General features: G+C 41.8%; 1 pseudogene; it reads left to right on the forward strand.

The window, feature by feature from the left end:
• Positions 1-20,413, forward strand: part of LOC132358767 (aromatase-like) — a 31,489-nt pseudogene that overhangs the window by 7,525 nt on the left and 3,551 nt on the right.

The raw sequence follows: 20,413 nt of genomic DNA on the forward strand, positions 1-20,413 counted from the left end.
CTCTTGGATTTTACTTCTCTTGGTCTATGGAGCTCTGCCTAGCCAAATTTAAGTGAATTTGATATGCTCTCATTTTCAAAATCAACACTTTACTCACTTGTACAACTGACTAGAGCCTCAGAAATGTCCTGGAACAGATGGCGATTGGGCTTGGAGGACTGGGACACTGCCTTCTGCTCTTGCATCCCCCAGCACAGCAAGTTGCCTTCCAGCCCTCCTCAAGTCAGCGTCTGCCTTCCCTGTCACCCCTTTCCCTCAGATACAGGCAAAGGGACCTGCAGGATATTCATCCAAAAGGATGACGCCTGCAGCTCAGGATCTAGAGCAGTGCTTCTCACCCGGGCTGCACATGAAAGTCACCCAGGGAGCTGTTCAAAACCCCACTGCCCAGGCCACAACCCAACTGTTACAGTCTCTTGATGGGGTGGACCCAGGCATCGGTAGTGTTTAGAGCCCCAGGTGATTCCAATGTGCTGCAACGCTTGAGGGAGGAGAGAAGGTAAGAAGCTTCTGGGGCAGGGGGCCTTTCCCTGGGGTTGGGGAAACACCTAAGCAGGTTGGAGGGGTTCTGTCTAATTTTCTTACCCTTAAGTGTAGCTCAGGTGGTGGGAGTGCAAGACTAGACCTGGAGGGAAGAATGAAGCACGTGAGAAAGGACCAGAGGACCAGGATAGAAATTGCTCTTAGACACTAGATACTTAGATCACCAGACAAATTCCCAGGAACCCCAAAGGCAATTCCTGAAATAGGATCCTCGTTACAGCACAGGTGGCATCTGATCACTCTGCTATCTTAGGTAGGAAGGTGACCTTAGCCACCCTGACAGGGTCAGGTGCTGATTCACGCTGAGGACCTGGACAACATCCCACTCTGCCCTTCCCCCAGCTCTCCCAGTTCTTTCCCTGTTCTGTCCTCATAGGCTTTTCTCTGGTTGGAGTCTCTGTGTTCTCTATAATTGCCTCTGAGCTGCTCAATTTTGTTGTTAAGGGCTGAGCTCCCCGCGGGAATAGGACATGTTTGTCCCCATCTCCTTCCCTTGTCTGCTCTTCAGGTCCTTCCAGAACTACCCGTACCTCTTGAAAAGACCCCATTGGACCTCAGAAAGCTTTTTCTTTTTCTTTGAATAGTTTGCCAGATTTTTTCTCTTTCAAAAAGTTTGACATCTGTAGTCATTACAACTGTGCTGAGATTATGCCCCAACTTTCAAGTCAGCTGAGTTCTGAAGTCGGGGGTGCTGCAGAACTTCAGGGGGGGACGTCAGGCACGAGTGTTGCCAGGATTCTGCCTGAGCAACTGGGGGCTCTGGAGGGAGCTCCATCTGATCATCTTAAAGTGCGTAAAGTGTGCACGATTCCCAGGCAGGGATGCTCTAAATTACTGAGGGTCTACAGACGTTACACATGACACTGTATGTTGTGTGTATGTATTAGTGTTTGTAATAGTATCAAAAAGGAGAATGTGGGTAGCATCCATAAAGGGGAATTAGCAATTAACATGCTAATTGGGGTCATATTTGCACATCTGTTAGCCATTTAAATACTAATTATTGTTATAGTATTTGTATACCTGTATTTATTGTGTATAAATTTATAAGGAATTCATTCATTTATTTTGTAAGCATCCACTATTGAGAATTATACTAAGCACTGGATGATCCTAAACTACCATAGAAATTATTGGCTCTCCATTCATTCATTAAATAAATATTTATTGAGAACTTTATTATGTACGACAGGTATCATCATGAACAAATCACTCCCTAATCCCTACCCTTGTAGAGGAATATATTGTTACAGTATTAATATACCAACAATAAAAGGCTAAAACATAGTATTATCAGTAGGGTGAACAACTGTCTTGGTTTACTTGGAACCAGAGGATTTCCCACACTGTGGGATTTTTAAGCTGGGCAAACCAGGATGGTTGTCCACACCATTATCAGGTAGATATGGGCTATATAGAAGATGAGGTGGGTGGAGCAACTTTGCGATGGGGAGAAATCAGGATTCCATTTCAGATATTTTGACTTGACTTGCCTAGTACCGCTGAACAGGATATTAAGATATCTAGGATACATAGGATATCTTTTTCTCTTGCAGTGACCTCAGTATCAAACCATTCAGACCTTCCACTGTAGTCAGAAACTAGCAAAGGAGGCTGAGAAGGACAGCCACACAGAGAAGGGAAAACCAGGAGAGCGTGGTGGTCTGAAAGCCAGACAAGAATGCATGTCAGAGAGGATGGAATTGTCAACTCTCCAGATAGTGCCACATGACTGGACAGAGATGTGAGCATTGCATTTAGCACCAGGGAGGAAGGTCATGGGTGACCTTGACAAGGGCAGTTTCAGTGTAGTGCTGGGGGCAAAAGTCTGACCACTGTAGAGAATGGGGAGAGAAGAATTGGAGGCAGCAGGTATAGACACTCTTTCCAGGAGTTTGCCATAAAGGAGGCAGAGAAATGGAACAGAGCTGAAAGGGATGTTTGGTCCAAGGAGTTTTTATTTGTTAAGATATAAGATATTATGACATGTGTGTTTTGATGGGAATGATGAGTTACAGAGGAAAGTGTTGATGCAGCAGACAGGAGGAGTGTGCCAGGTGAGATGACAAGCGGGTCCAGGTAACAAGTGGATGTGGCCTTGAAAAGGGACCTGGAAGTTCATCCACAGTAACAGGAGGGAAGGTTGAATATATGGGCACTGATCCTGGTGGCTGGACTTGCAGAGGTTCCAGTTGCTTCTGTTTTCTCAGTAAAATAGGAAATAAAGTCTGTAGCTGAAATTAAAGGTGAAGAACTACAACACTGGGGGACAGAGGAGACAGGATATAACAGTCATCCAGGAAAGCAAGAGAGTGACTGGACTTGGGAAATGTAGTAGAACTGCCAGCTGCACTAAGGGCCCACTTGAAATTTAACTGAGACCTGCCAGTGTGAGTGTGTGTGTGTGTGTGTGTGTGTCCGTGTGCATGTATGGATTTTTCCCCGGCCCCATTCAGCTGCCAGGTGCAAGCACAGAGTAAGCTAAACTGAGAGCTGGATTCAGCCAGGGTTGAGGTTTTACCAGGCAACTAGGACAAAGTAAGCAGAGGGTCAAGGGAGTTGAGGATGCATGAAAAGGAGAGACTCTAAAGATCGACAAGAAAATACTTTTCCAACTTTCTAGTAAGAAAAGTTCAAATGAACAGGAAAGTTAGAAGAGCAGTCCTCCGCCTTTTTTCCCCATGGCCTTGACCTTCTGAAGAGACCACATCAGTTGTCTTACAGGATGTCCCACATTCCAAATTTCTCTCATTGTCTCATTATGGTGTCATTGAACATATTCTTCTACTCCTGGTATTGCTTATAAACTGAACACTAGGTCTATAGGCTCTATTCGATTCAGGTTAATTGTTGTGTAATAATACGTTCCTGTTAGTCCTAGGCACTTCACATTGCATCACATCAAGAGACCAGGGAAGGTGGTCCCATATTAGTGATACTAAATTTGATCAGCTTAGGGTGGTTACAGTCAGATCTCTTTGTTACAAAGATTCTTCTTCTCTTGCAGTGACCTCAGTATCAAACCTGGGTAAGGATATTAGAGGGCAAAGGACAGGGAAAACGTGGTAGAATTGATGGAGTGTAAGTCACAGGCACAGAACAGGTCTACACAAGGCACGTGTTTTTAAATGTTTGGTACCAAATATTCCATTGATTGCCTCCCCCCTATTTCTAGTACTCATCAATCTTGAACCTGACCACAGGTGTGTGAGTTCTTTAAACTCAGAACGGGAGGGTGGCTTTTTCTTTACCACCTAAGGACTTACTTCCTGGCTACTTTTCATTTTGAAGAGACGTTAGGTTTGCCATCTTTGGGGATGTCTTTTGACTTCAGTCACGTTTCAAGAAGAATAATGACCCCAGGGATCAGGCATCTTACACTGCCCACTGTCCCTTCTGAGCTTGGGGACTCACTCTGTCTCTCCTCAGTGGTGAGAACTCCTCACTCTCCCAGCCAGTCAGTCAGTCAGTCAGTCAATGTAACATCTCCCTCACCTGGTGTTACAGGCCAGCCCACACTGTGGGAAGGAGACCTCTGGTGTTCTCCTGAATATCAGGGGAGCCCTGGGCTGACATCCCTAGTTCGTCACCAACCTTCCCTTCTTCACTTTCCTGATTTACTCCAGTTAGATAAAGCCAGCCTACTTTTGATAAGTGACCTTATTTTAAACTGCTCGTCCTTGGTGACAGTTTGCTTGCTATGTGTATCACTTCTGTCTTGCCTACTTCATTCTTTGCCAAGTCAGAGCCTCTGTCTCAGGATAACTGAGATGTTGGCGCCCCCTAAAGGACAATTGATTTAACGTTCGCTCTTTATTAACTAACATTTAATTGGGTTGAAGTTTTTAATTGACCAGTAATTCCTCAAAACATATGGACAGACCAATGTGTTTCACGATATACGGAAAAGCTCTGAAGGTCAGACCAGAAAAATAGTATTCTGCTTGTTGTCTAAACACTTAAAATTTGCAGATATGAGTTTGTGAATAAAGAGTATACAAATTACTTTCTGCTTTGATTATAGAGTAGGGGAAGACAAGAATAGCTAAAGTTCTGAAATCTACTAATTAATAAGAATTTTAGTCCTTACTATAGCATGATGTTTCTACACAGGACAAAAATTTATCTGTGTGTCAGTCAAATTAATTCCCTGGAATGTACATAAGAAGTATCTGGATTTTTGTTTTTTGTTTTTACAGTTGCTAGCAAGAGAAAAACTTGTCCAAAACTCAGGATAATTTGATGAATATTATCTTGCATCAATGCAAGAATATATTTGACTTAGTAGAGAGCATTTTGATTAAAAATAGAGTTTTCTTCCTGAAACAAATATCAAGTAAATAATTCATTCGGGTACTAATCGTGTTTTCACTTCTCTCCATTGCCATTATTTCAGGGGCTTCCTTTTAAAGCTCTTGGAATACATCACAAATGTGATGGATTAAATACTTAGCCTACAGCCTAATCTACTCAGCCAGAGATGAGCTCTTTGGCCCACTGTCTTCTATGGGAATATGTCCTCACAGACATTTACTGAACAACCTCACTGAGATGAAGTCATCCTCTTAGGAGCCAAATGTCAACTCAGAGAGAGAGGAACTAATGAGAAGATGGCCACCCTAGCCCAGTGTAAGAAAAGTTACATAGGCTATAGTAGCCACTCCCCATCTTTGAGGGTTATGTGTTCAGAGAACACCCATAGTAGGAAAATTTGCAGTTGAGAAACAAAACTTCAGTGGAGAAGTGGGGACAAAATAGCAAAGCTGCAGTGAACACCTGTTTACTCGTGTTGAACTTAAAAACTTCAACAATATTAAGTTCACCAAAATAAGAAAAGATAACATCTAAAATAAAGCTAACACCAGAAATGTTATGCATCTTGAATTTGCGCAGTTGAGCACTGTGCAATTCTTTCCATCTTCTATCCCCTGCACACCAGATTCTCCCTCATCTGCAGTATCAAAAAGATGTTCATAAACATATTTTACTTTCCTGCAATAATGTGCGTATTTTCTTTTTATTCCTCTGCCCAAATGTTTGGTTCCTTTCTGATGTTATGATCTGTGTCTCTGAACTCCACTCTGGCCTTGGAGACATGGGATAATGGGTAATCCTCATGTGGGAAAGCTCTGGAAGATCTATTTTAACTTCCCTAGCAGACCTGAGCAGGTTACCTCTCGAGCCCCGAAGTTAATGGTTCTATCACTTTAGCTCTGCCTATTGGCAGCTCCTCACCAGGGCACACAGGATGGGCAACTTTTATATACGTTCTGGCTCCTGCCCTGTAAACACGGCCAAAACACAGACTAATGCATTGGCTTTCTTCATGTATCCCGTAGCTGCAATGCAGAAAACCTCTACTCCTTCTCTGCTCTCCACTCTGCCCCTTTTTAATTCCCAAACTCCGCTTCCTTTTTCTGATTATCTCCAAGAAAAATGGCTATCAATTTAAAGCTACTCAAGTGGAAATTTTTTGAAGTTGCAGAACTGCCATGCTTACATATTACCAAGGGGAATTTGCACTTGGCCGTGTGGTCCATGTATAAACACTGTGACATAAACCCTGTAATCTGAAGAGCCTGTTGTCCTGCCCCACAGAGGAGTCTGGATAATGTGCTTGGAACAGCTTTGCTAGCACGGGGAGGTGGAGGGTGATACATGAGACCTTGTCTGTATCTGAGCACAAACCCTGGGGTCCTACTGTCTACTCAGCAGCAGAGTCAGTCGAGGGCCCCACGCCTCAGAGGTGGCATTACCAGGGTCATAGGTAAAAAAGCTGAACTTGGAGGGAGGTGGCTGAGACATGACTTCTCTCTCCTCCCTCCCTCACCATATCTAGGTGCCCCTGTGGGTAAGGATTTTGGGGTGGCTGTCTGCACCTCCTTCTGCCCTGGTCTGTCTGCCGTGTATCCTCACTGAACTGACTTTCCTCTGTACCTTTAGATAATCTCATTTGATTTCTCCAAGGGGTGTTTGGTGTTCAGTCTTCGCCTATAATACAAACACTGGCACTTATGAAAACAATGGACATACAAACACCACATGTCCTGCTTATATATTCCTATGCTCTGATAAACTCCATCCCGTCTGTGTTCATACCCCCTCCATCTCACTCACCATAAGGAGGGTCAACCACATAGCTTATTAACGAGGACATTTTGGACTTCCAGCTTCCTGAGCCATGCTCATCATGGTCACAGACACCACTTAGCCCTCACCCAGGTAGCCTGCTTCTGTCTAAGCCCTGCATGAACCTTTTCCAACCGCAGCCCCGTTGCACAGGAAATGCAGTCACCTGCAGAATTTAATTTTTCTCTTGGTAGATGAAAATTAGTTTATACCTCCCACACCTGATTCTTAACTTCATGAGTTCCCAACAGACATTCTTTTCTTCTAAAGTCCCTCTTTCACTGAGCAGTGAATGAGGAGTCCCTCTCCTCCCCAGATCGTCATAAACATGGGTTCATCTCAGCTGTTTCCTCTCAAGCCTTCCTTGTGCTGCTTGCATCCACCATCTAATAAACCCACCCCACCTTTTATCTTGAAGAGAATAACTATCCATTTATCCTTTATCCTCTCAATCATCAAATTATTTAAATGATCCATTTATCCTTCCAATGCCATAGCCTAATTTATAAGCAATCTTAATAAAGCATCTTCTCGGGACTTCCTTGGTGGTGCAGTGGTTAAGACTCCATGCCCCCAATGCAGGGGGCCTGGCTTCGATCCCTGGTCAGGGAAGTAGATCCCACGTGCATGCCACAAGTAAGGAGCCCACATGCCGCACTAAGGAGACCGCCTGCCACAAGTAATACCTGGTGCAGCCAACCAACCAACCAAATAAATAAATAAATAAATAAATAAATAAAACATCTTCTCAACAAAGTGAGTCTCTGCAGAAGAATTCTGTACCACTGTCCTAAGAAGACAATATTCTCCTCACACACGGAGGTCCCATGACGTCTTCATTTAGGATTTTACAACATGTTATAATGCTCATTGCCTTATCGTGCCCCAATTAGACTGGGATTTGGGGCAGAAAGCAAGTCCTAGAGGAGGAGATGGGTGGGGAGGGGCTGCCTGCTCCTTCCTAGTTGCTCTGAAGGCCCAGCTCAGGCCTTAACAGCCGGGCCTGGGGGTGGGAATAGAGGGCAGAGCAGTGGAAGAGGAACCAGGAAGTTCAAGGAAGCCTGGGTTCCTGGCAAGGTCCCAGGGTTGCCACAGCAAGGGCTATCTAATGGCTCAGCGTGTCCTATGTCCTGGGAGAACTCTGTGACCCTGGAGACCTTGATGAACCATGATGGATGCAGAGCCCCAGGACAGCTGCTGTCACCACCACAGACAGCCTTCCAGCCCAGCCCAGCCAGCCAAGCCCAGGGCCAGAGGTGCCCAGGAGATGTCCTTCAGTCCTAGAATGATACCCCCCTGGAGGGACCAGGCCTGATTAGAGCCTCTGGGGGATGGGTGGTACAAGGCAGAACTGTTGCTTCCAAACTAAAGAGGTAAGACTTCAGTTATTCCAGCAACTTCTGATTATGAGGCTCACTTCTACATGGGGAGCACTGTCTGGAGTGGGGCTGCTTGAGGGCTGGAGGCTCTCAGGAATATGGTGTTGTGGAGGGTTCAGTTTCTTACAGCCTTGCAGCTCTGACAACGTTAGAGGGTCGTATTTTAGTGACTTGGAGTTAGGTACGGGGAAATAACGAATAACTCTGTGTGTGTGTGTTCGATCTTTAGGGATGCTCAAACAGAGAGCTAGCAGGTAGAAATGTTTCAACTGGAGAAGGAGGTTCTTGTGCTAACACAAGTGCTTATTTAATCTGAATACTAGAAATTATGCATTGCATTTAGATCAACAGGCATTTGGTATGAGAGCCACCTGGTAAGCAAACTCGTCACACTGAGTCCTCCTGACCCTCAACAAGTAACCCCAAGGTTTGCTTTCTCTGCAGGTCCTCAAGTGTGTTCCACGTAATGAAGCACAATCACTACACATCCCGATTCGGCAGCAAACTTGGGTTGCAGTGCATTGGCATGCATGAGAAAGGCATCATATTTAACAATAATCCAGTCCTCTGGAAAGCTGTTAGAACTTACTTTATGAAAGGTATTCAGATGTCTGGCTACATTCTGCTCTTTTGTCTATGAATATGCCTTCTTGAAATCATTTTTAACTTCTGCTGCTTCACAGTTTTGAAATAGTAAGAGCTAACATTCATTATACATGTACTATGTAGTAGGCAGTGTTTTAAGTACTTGTTACTTTAATCCCACAGCAACCCCATGTGGTAAATACTCTTTATCACTTATATTTTACAAATGAGATAACTGAGGCATAATGAGGTTAAGTACCTTGCCCAAGTTTCCACCATTAGTAAATGGTAGCATAGGATACAACCCCAGATCCTACATATTTAACCACCACAAACTCTGTTTTTCTTGTTAACACACAAACAATTTCACGAATGTGAAGGGGAATTGGCACCCTATATACTTAAGGTCACTTCAGTTAAGAATTTAGTGTATCAGCCATATAGTTGATTTAACAATGCCAACATGTTTGCTGAATCACTGACTGACATCCCAGATGTTTTAACAGAAAGAAATTTGCAAATTAGAGAATTTTAGAACTGAGAAGGGCTGTATCTTGTCTAGCCTCTGAGTTTTATACTTAAGTAAATACATTTTTAGAGCGCTTCTGATTTCCCCCCAGGCAACACAGCGAGGAATCAATGAGCAGAGACCAGATCCCAAACCTCCCTATCTAGTGATTTCCCTCTTTACTATATGCCGATGGAATGGAAGCCTTTGGGAAATAAACATGACCAACCTTTGACATTAACATCAGAGAAGATGGTCATGTACTAGAAACCTTATCATTGATGGACTCTGGTGCTAGATGGGTTGTAGGTCTGACCAGGGACCATGGATATTCTTCCCTCCAGCCAGCCTCTGTAGTGAACCTAGATGCCTCCTGTGTAGCTGCCGAGACAGGGAAAAACTATGCCTGTCCCAGTCTAGTGGTGATCCCCCTCCACAGAGCTGCCCATCACCAAGACTCAGCACAACTCTAGCACAGATTCCACTACCTTAGTTTCCTATTGCTGCTTAACAAATTGACACAGACTTAGTGGTTTCAAACCACACGTTCACTACCTTACAATTTGATGGGTCAAAAGTCTGACATAGGCCTCACAGGGCTAAAATCAAGGCACTGATAAGGCTGTGTTTCTTTCTGGAGGCTCTAGGGAGAAAGTGTTTCCTTGACTTTTCCAGCTTCCAGAGGCTGCCCACATTCCTCGGCCTGTGACCCTTTCAGTGATATTACATTCTGTTTATATGTTTGAAATGTGGCTTCAAGCTCTTGAACATAGAGGCAAATCATACATCAGCCTGGGAGTGATAAAGCCGACCCTTCCATGCAAAGTACTGAGTCATTAAGGAATCATTTGTCCTACTTGTGGATGTGACAGTCACCCAGGAAACAGCATCCTGGCCTTTCATATCTCCAAGTCCCTCCTAAAGTAAGAAAGTATGCTGCCAACCCAAACTTCTTTTTTATATATGGGTGGAAATGCTTATAGTCTAGGACCACTCACCAGGTCTCCTTTCTTATTTGCAAAGTGTGCCTTCAGGGGCTTCTGCAGCACAGCTGATTTGTTTTGTCTGAGGACTCTGCCTTTAACAGCAAGTCTGAATAAAAAAGACATAAAAGGGACTTCCCTGGCGGTCCAGTGGTTAAGACTCCACGCTTTCAGTGAAGGGGGCGTGGGTTTGATCCTTGGTCAGGGAACTAGGGTCCTGCATGCCACAAGGGGTGGCCAAAAAAAAAAAAAAAAGTGATTACTACTAAAGAAATCTTAAAGAAACTTAGAACAAGGAGAGAAAGAATTTTTAAGAGTTAAACTCTCAGGTTAGACCACCTACCTTCAGGACCACTAGCTGCTCAGAGGGTTAGGAGCCAAGCAAAGGGAGAAATCAGAGGCAGTTCAGTCTATCTGGTTTCATTCATTTCATTCACTCATTCATTCATTCCTCAATTTGACAAATATAAATCAAGGGCCACCATGTACTATGGACTTGAAGTACAATGTTAATAGGTTGTCACTGCCCTAAAACAGTTCCCAGTCCTGTGAGGAAGACTGCTCAAACAACAAAGATTTGTTTTGCTGTTATGACATTAACTAAGTACAATAAATCTGGATTTGTTTGAAAAGAAACCGAAATTAAGAGAAGGGTACATTTGGTAATTTAGGAGCCTAGCATTTTACACATATGAACTACAATTAAACAGGAAGCACCTTAGATCTAAAAGGTAAGATCCAATTTGAATAGTTCTATAGCAATATTCTGCCACCCACTGAAACATAATACATCACCCTGGCCAAATTCAAACCTTCTTTAGAGGAAAATGTATATAATAAATATGGAAAATCATTGATTTGTGATTTATGACCACAAGTAATGTTTCATTTGCTGTCTCACAAATATGTCATCATATGAAGAAAAATTTAATTTTGAATAGTTTGTTTTAAAAATACTTATTTATTTATTTATTCAATCATTCATTTTTAACCATAAATGTGATAACCTGCTATGGAGAAAATTAAGAGAATACAGAAAAAGTATAAAGAAGAATATGAAAATCTCCACCCATAATAAAAATGTGGACAATTAAGCTTCAAACACAAAACGCCAAAATTGCCTGATAGTTTGTGTGCCCTGGAGTTGGAGGCGGCTCACTCTGACGTGTACCCTTCAGCTTTGTCTGGCCCCGGCCTGGTGCGCATGGTGACCGTCTGTGCTGATTCCATCACCAAGCATCTGGACAGGCTGGAGGAGGTCCGCAACGAGTTGGGCTATGTGGACGTGTTGACCCTCATGCGGCGCATCATGCTGGACACCTCTAACAAGCTCTTCCTGGGGATCCCCTTGGACGGTACTGAAATTTTCATTCTTGTGACTTGACATTCAGCCCTTTATTAAACAGGGCATGAGAAGGATAACAGACTCAAGTAAAGATATGCTCTTTTGTACACTGCTCTTCTTTAAACTTTTCTAAGTATTCCTAAAAATTGTTCCTGGTATGTCTGCCTTGTTCACTTATACGATCATAAATATCCATAGCAGGCGCCATCTTCTATTTCTTTTGTATCTCTCCTCATTGCACTAGGAAATAAGATTCTACCCACAGCTGAAACTTAACAGATGTGATCATTTGATTTATTCATAAATATATCCTACCACCAAACCTATGTATTTAACCATTTCCAACCATTCTTTTTGCCACAATGTATAAATATGTACATATATACATATATATATACACACATACACACATATACATACTATATATATATATGAATACACATACACACCTCTCTCACAAAGCCAATAAATATGAAAACTTTGACTCTATCTATATGATGATAAGGGTACTGCTGCTGCTGGAAATGATGATAACTAACATTAATTTAGTGTCTACTATGTGCCAAGCAGTATAAAAAGTTGCTTCACATAAACTTTGTCACTTAGCATTTATAACAATCCTGGCAAGATGTCTCACTCAAGAAACTGCTTTCCTCACTATATTACAGAAACAAATATTAAACACATACATGCAACTCTACCGCCAACAAAAGAACAAACATTAATCATGTGGATTCATTCCATTCTGCTGCTGTCAGCTTAATGTAATTTCTCCTGACTTGATTTCAAGCAGTGTTCATTGATTCATACATTCATTCAACTAATATTTATTTTTTAATTGTACTGAAGTGTGGTTGATTTACAATGTTGTGTTAATTTCTGCTGTACAGCAAAGTGATTCAGTCATACATATATATATTCTTTTTCATATTCTTTTCCATTATGGTTTATCACAGGATATTGAATATAGTTCACTGTGCTATACAGTAGAACCTTGTTGTTTATACATCCTATAAATAATTATCTGCACCTGCTAATCCCAAACTCCCAATCCTTCTCTCCCGCACTGCCATCCCCCTTGACAACCACAAGTCTGTTCTCTATGTCTGTGAGTCTGTTTTTGTTTCATTGATATGTTCAATTGTGTCATATTATAGATTCCACATATAAGTGATATCATATGGTATTTGCCTTTCTCTTTCTGACTTACTTAGTTTAATATGATAATCTCTAGGTCCATTCATGTTGCTGCAAATGGCATTAGTTCATTATTTTTAATGGGTGAGTGATATTCTATTGTGTATATATACCACATCTTCTTTATTCCTATGTCGATGGACATTTAGGTTGTTTCTACGTCTTAGCTATTGTGAATAGTGCTGCTATGAACATAGGGGTGGATGTATCTTTTTGAATTACATTGATAGTTTTGTTTGGGTATATGCCCAGGAGTGGGACTGCTGGATCATATGGCCACTCTTTTTTTAGTTTTGTGAGGAATCTCCATACTGTTTTTCATAGTGCCTCCACCAATTTACATTTCCACCAACAGTGTAAGAGGGTTCCCTTTTCTCCACACCCTCTCCAGCATTTATTATTTGTAGAATTTTTTTTTTTTGGGCCACGCCGCACAGCATGCAGGATCTTATTTCCCCAACCAGAGATCAAACCCATGCCCCCTACAGTGGAAGAACAGAGTCCTAACCACTGGACCACCAGGGAAGTCCCTGTAGACTTTTTAATGATGTCCATTCTGACTGATGTGAGGTGGTACCTCACTGTTGCTTTGATTTGCATTTCTCTAATAATTAGCAATGATGAGCATCATTTCATGTGCCTATTGGCCATCTGTATGTCTTCTTTGGAGAAATGTCTATTTAGGTCTTCTGCCCACTTTTTGATTGGGTTGTTTTCGACTAATGCTTAACTGATTGCCTATTTTATGCCAGGCTAAGGTTCTGGGGACAGAGCAGTGGACAAGACAAAGTCCTTGCCTTCAAAGAGTTTACATCCCAGTAGAGATATGTATGGTAAACAAGTAACTATCTAGTAATATTTTAGGCAATAATAAGTGCCTTGAAGAAAAAACAAAGCAGGGCAAAAGTCTAAAGAGTGAAGGGGGAAGTCAGAGGGAGGCCGAAGCTCTTGTGGAGAGAAAGCGTGGTCAGGAAGGCCTCTGTGGAGAGGACATCTGAAAATAGCCCCAAATGAAGTGTGACCATGAGCCATGTGCAGATCTGAGGGAAGAACATCACAGGCATAAGAACAAGGCACGATCTTCACACTTGCACAAACCAGCTGAGCTATCACACCTGCTCCCTGATTGACCACATTTGGACAAGCAGACAAGCAATAAGCCCTCCCTTTCTCTGCTCCACTCTCCCCGCCTCATCTCCCCAGCTCTTTAATGATTCCTTACCAGAGTCATAGGAACCCCAGCTGATTGACATTAGGATGGGAGCCCCATTCACTCTGAGGACATTAGTCACAGCCTCTTGCCTCATCCCCTTTCACACAGGGACTCTGAAAGTCCTGTTTGCCTGTTCCACGCACATCTCTCCTAAGGTATGACAGGTACCTATTTTAGAAGTCCCTGCTCCTTGGTTCCCCACTGGCCTTGATTCTTAGGAGGGATCAAGCAAAGGGAATTGTACAGCTCTCTGTTAACTTATGGATGCAGACTGCAGTCTAAGAACCTGCATAACCCATACAGACTTATGTGTATTTCCCTCTGCTCACTGGGTCCTTGTTAAACTCTCATTTGGCCTGAGGGACCCAGTGCACCAAAGAGGAAAGGACATGGCCCTGAGGTCAGACAGAACTGAGCTCCAGCCTAGGGACTTCCTGCCACACTGGCTCTACGGTGTTGGGCAAGCTTCTTCATTTCTGTGACCTGCAGCTTCTACAGCTGCACAATGATGACATTCTCACTCCCCTAGCAAGACTGTAAGGATTAAATGAAATCTCTTTTGTAAAGCACCTTACCCTGATCCTGGTATTTAGCAGTTGAAAATAAATGCCTCTTCCCTTCCCTTGTTTATAATTTGAAAAAAGCAGGGGTTTTCTTTTCTCTAGTATTCAATTTAGTTCAAGAACATCCATTAAGAGCTGACTGTGCACGAGACTCAGGACAAGGTACTGAAGATTTCAAGAAGAATTCTACACTCTGGACTGAAATATAAATAGCAGAGTGGTGAGGCTTTTTGCCTTTCCAGGTACCAGAATTGAGGACATAATGGCCATAATTACTAGTACCCTTCTTATTTCCCATGGTCAGGAAAATAGGAGGGAGTTGGAGGCTCAGCCAAGGAGAAGGATGTGACATTCTAGGCTGTGTCTCTAGCAGACTTGAAAACTGGCAAATCTCTAACTAACTTGGCCAATTTAGAAGACAAGCAGAATAAATTGGTCTTGATTTGTTTGGTGGCATTCATGTGGCTGAAACACCCAGTGAAGGTGGAACCTTGCCCTGCTTAGAGTCCCAGATGGTAGGAGAGTCTCCAGGGGATTTTCTCTGATCAGTGTACAGTTCTTGGGCTCACATTTTTGCTCATCTGCTCTGATCTTTTTCTGTTTTTCCAGAAAGAGCCATCGTGGTTAAATCCAGGGTTATTTTGATGCATGGCAAGCTCTCCTTCTCAAACCAGACATCTTCTTTAAGATTTCTTGGCTATGCAGAAAGTATGAAAAGTCTGTGTAAGTAACACATTTTGGAATATTTATCGGTGAGATTGATTTGTGTTGTGTCTTAGCTATTGCTGGCCTCTTCGGCAAGCTTTCTCCTCTCCAGAACCACAGGGAGCTGTTGATTAAGTTGCTGATGAAACACTTCTTATAGCAATTTGGCAGCATGTGGCCAGACCACAGAGGAAAGGAAGCCTTTGGCCCAGGGCAGTTTTCCCCTAGGAGGCTGAGAACTCCATCTCTGGAACTGTGACACTGCAGTGTATTTTGAGTTGAAGAGAAAGGTTGGCTGAATCTATCATTATTATTTGTCAAAATTCTCTCTACATGTCTAGAAAAATGGAAACATGAAATCATACTGTTGTGCTGCTTCTGAATGAATTTAACTTAATTCAACTTGTAGGAACTGACAGTAGTTGCAAAAGAATTTTTTCATGATGAACGTTCATGAGATGTGTTGTTTATTTAGTTATGTATCTTTGGGGACCCTAAAATTGTCATTGAGTGGCTTTGCTTTGGTCTCAGACTAGTCTAGCAGAAGACTGGACAAATGTCTAATGGCCTATTGGATAATCAATGGGTTTTTAGAGTGTAAGTAGCCAGCCACTATACATGCCACCTCTAAACACCAGTGTAAAGTCCAAGGGATCTAGAGGTAGACAGACCTGGTTTGCATCCTGTCTCTCCCACTTAGTAACCATATGGCCTTGGGAAATTATTTAAAGTAAAATATAACCCACCTTCTGGGGTGGGGATATAGGTTAATGAGATCCTATATGTAGTGCAATTAGCAAAGAGCATGACATATAATAGGCAATAAATATGGTAGCTTTCCCCATCCCACAGTTCATATCTTCTCCAGATGTACCCGACTATCTTAAATTCTTCATTTCTAAAATTTCCCAAACTTGTTTAAAGGCCCAACTTTATCCTGTTTGTGTATTTTGAAATTCAGTAATATTAGTCTCCAGGGAGGACGTCAACTTGATTTTGCTTTATATATTCTCAAGTGGTTGGTGAGTATCAGGTAGATGATTTGGACACTTGGTTCTTTATATTGAATACATTTCACTTAGCTTATTGTGATCTGAACCAATAAGATAAAGGATTCATCCCTTCACTGTGGTCAGGTTTGGTGGTAGTCTGAAGAGTCTCACTGTATAGTTCTTGGAGGTTAGTTTAACTTTGTTATGGTCAGAAGGCCCATATAAATTTATGTATAACACTTTAACTGTATAACAGTTTCTCTTTGATTTCTTTAAATTTAGCTCAGCAACATTCCATCTCTACATAATATTTGCCAATGGTTAGTGAACTAGTTTATATCTTCTATCTCCTACTACGGTAAAGACCTAGAGAAAGCTTTTAATCTCCTTCCACAATGCCCCTGCAATAACGTCAATTCTTTCTTCACTGAGGCATAATTGACATATAACATTATGGTAGTTTCAGGTGTACAGCATAATGATTCAATATTTGAATATATTGAGAAATGATCATCACATTAACTCTAGTTAACATCTTTCACCATACATAGTTACAAAATTTTTTCCTTGTGATGAGAACTTTTAAGATCTACTGTCTTGGCAACGTTTAAATATGCAACACAGTATTATTAACTGTAGTCACCATGCTGTACATTACATCCCCATGACTTACTGAGCATATAACTGGAAGGAAGTTTGTACCTTTGACCCCCTTCACCCATTTCACATCCATCCCAACCCCCAACCCCCATGGTAACCACCAATCTGTTCCCTGTAACAATGAGGTTGAGATTTTTGCTTTTGTTTTTGTTATTGTTTTTATAAGATTCCACATATAAGTGAGATCATAGACTATTTGTCTTTCTCTATCATACCAATACTTTTTAAAAATATTTATTGAAAGGATTATGTGACATCAGCTTCCTTCCCTATTTATTCAATTGTATATTTATGCCTCTTTGAATTCCCAATATTAGAGCAGTATTATTTTCTACTTTTTATTTTGTCAAGTGTAAGGCTTTTCAGCCCCAGAATACATTAAATAGGTGTTTGTGGCCTGGACTAGTAACCTTGCCACCATTATTTTGGTATAAAGTACATTCAGAGTTCCAAACAACAGACTCACAGAGGCATTCTTGTAACACAAGTTTGTAAGTCAGAGACTTCCTATTTCCTAGAAACTGCCCTTGATCTCAGTTCTCCTAGTTTTTAATGGCATACATATTCAAATACATACATTTAAGCAGAAGCAACTTTTAACCTGAATAGGAGGACACAGTGGATATTCACAGGCCCCTGAATCTGGCCCAGGGAGGAAGTAGATGCTTAGAAATGGATGCAGCTCTATCAAGAAATTCTCTATGAAGTCAAAGTCTAGGGGCATTTCAATACATCCCAGACCATTTGGGGGCCACTGCTCAGGTAGGAATGCTATGAGCATTCTAGCCCCCCACTGAATAAGTGTAGGAGATACTCAACAAATATTTGCAGAACAAATGAATGGGTAGATGAATGAATGAATGTGAATATATCCCTGCTGTATATTTGGAATGGTGTGTGTGTGTGCCTATAAGCATACTCACAGAGATACACAACAGTAGGCATCCTTATTTAGAAGGACACAATGAAAATACTACCCTGAAGAATATCTCTCAGAATGTTTAAACATCTTCCTTGAGATGCCCAAAAAAACTTTTAAAAATAGGAGGAATCGGGCTTCCCTGGTGGCGCAGTGGTTAAGAATCTGACTGCCAATGCAGGGGACACGGGTTCGAGCCCTGGTCTGGGAAGATCCCACATGCCGCAGAGCGGCTAGGCCCGTGAGCCACGACTACTGAGCCTGTGCGTCTGGAGCCTGTGCTCCGCAATGGGAGAGGCCACGACAGTGAGAGGCCCGCACACCGCGATGAAGAGTGGCCCCCGCTCGCCAGAACTGGAGAAAGCCCTCGCACAGAAACGAAGACCCAACACTCCCAAAAATAAATAAATAAATAAATTTATTAAAAAAAAAAAAAATAGGAGGAATCTTAAAGAATCCTCCCTTACTTTCCTGCTGAACTACAGTAAACACAGAGACTATTTAGGTCAACAGAGTATTTAAGTGTGTAGGCAACTGTGTCAACAAGAATTTGAAAGGAAGATTTATTGTACATTTAACATAATACAGAATACTGTTCCCTGAGATTGGCGGGAACAATACAATTATACGTGAATGCATACACTTAAAGACAAAGTCAAAGATAACAGAATTGAGATCTCAAGGTGGCCTTATTGTTCATCTAGCCTGATCCCTTCACTTTAAAAGAGACATAAGACTCAGAGACTTAAACTAGGTTATGTGGAACGACAACAACCTGGACCAGAACCTGACCCTTTATCCAAGGTGCTTTTCCCTCCTCCACACTGTCAAAATGCATATGCATATTGATGCAGCCAGTCATTCGTTCAACAAATATTTACTTAGTCTTACTATGAGGCAGAAACTGCAAGGTATGAGATAAATATCAGGAAGAATACTTCCTATGTAGAAGAGGAACCTCAAACTCAATAGTCTTAGGGACTATGAAGATAAAAGTAGGCTGGGTGAATATAAGACACAGGAAATGCAGGTGCCCATGGCAGACTGGAGAGTGCATGCTCCCACTAAAGGCATTCACTGGCTTTGGTTTTTGACGTTTAATTTAAGCACTGTGCTGGCCCAATCAAATAGCAGAAAACATAATTGGATTTAGCCATTTGGTACCAGTTTTCAACCCTTAACTACAGTTACAGCCTTGATTTTGCTACCACTGCCGAGATAACTGGGCTAACTCTGGTTCCTTAACATGATATAATGTGTATGTAATTTAAGGATATCTGTGAAGAATTAAGTATAAATTCAGTTATTCATGAGCACTAATGGCTTCCACTAAAGCAGATCATTTTATTTTTAAACATGGCAAACAAATCCATTTATCTAGATGTCATACCTGTGTACAAGTAGATAATATTTTCACTGCTTTTTCCAGCAAGGAGTTGAAAGATGAAATGGAAATTCTGGTAGAAAAAAAAAGACGCAGGATTTTCATAGCAGAGAAACTGGAAGACTCTATGGATTTTGCCACTGAGTTGATTTTGGCTGAGGTACAGACCTGAACTACCCATAATTCCCATACAAGATATGTGTATGACTGTTTGTGTATCAGTGTCTAAAAATTCTCTCCTGTTAATTGTTGCATGTTTCTGCTTTTGACTATATGCTCCAGTATTTCTATAATGCCTAATCCAATAGCCCCCAATTAGACATCAGGTAAGATTGACCTTTAAGACTGAAACTTCTGTGTTTCTGCACAATAAAAATATGAAAACTGGGGAGTCTAAAGACACTAAACACATAGGTATTTGGTTAAGTTCTTCAGCTTTGAGCTGAAGATTGTTAATGCAAATGTCCATCATCCGTCCCAGAGACACATAGTTTCTATGATTTCATTTTGTTGAGGTTATTAATCCTTGAGTGCCACCTCCCCTCCTGTTCTGAACCGTTCATTCATGTTGCCAAAGTTTCTCCCCACTTTCAATTGTTCAGAAACGTGGTGACCTGACAAGAGAGAATGTGAACCAGTGCGTACTGGAAATGCTGATCGCAGCACCGGACACCATGTCCGTCTCTGTGTTCTTCATGCTGCTTCTCATTGCAAAGCACCCCCAGGTTGAAGAAGCAATAATGAAGGAAATCCAGACTGTTGTTGGTAAGAATTTATCAAACAAATAGTAGAGATTAGAAAATAATTCCTTTTGAATATCTGCTACTATGTCCTAAAATTCTTATGTCAAAAATCTTTTCTGGAATCCACGCAGAGAACAATAAAGCAAATCATTGTGTCATATTTTCATTACGCCAGACAGCTTTCTGTGTTTTCCTAATATAAAAAAATACACGCTCATTGGAAAAACTCCAAATAACAGAGACATGTATAAAGCAGAAAGTACTATCTCCTGATCTCTTCCGCTCTCCTTCCCATTCCCCAGGGGGAATCACTGTTAATATTTTGATGTGTATTCTTCAAGGTCTTTTCTGATGGGCACATGAACACATATATGCGGTTCTATTTGTCTGTGTTTAAAAAAACATGGGATCATCCACAAGGATTTGCTACCTTATCAGTGACAAAAGGCTTTTGAGGGTCCACCCAGGGAAATGGCTATCATTTATTGCAGTGTTTCTGGGTTTCAAGCAGCCCGTTCTTCCAGGTGGTGGCAGAGGGAGGAGGAAAGGGTGATGATAGCAGAGG

Source organism: Balaenoptera ricei, unplaced genomic scaffold, assembly GCF_028023285.1.
Source record: "Balaenoptera ricei isolate mBalRic1 unplaced genomic scaffold, mBalRic1.hap2 scaffold_354, whole genome shotgun sequence".
NCBI classification, from domain to species: domain Eukaryota; kingdom Metazoa; phylum Chordata; class Mammalia; order Artiodactyla; family Balaenopteridae; genus Balaenoptera; species Balaenoptera ricei.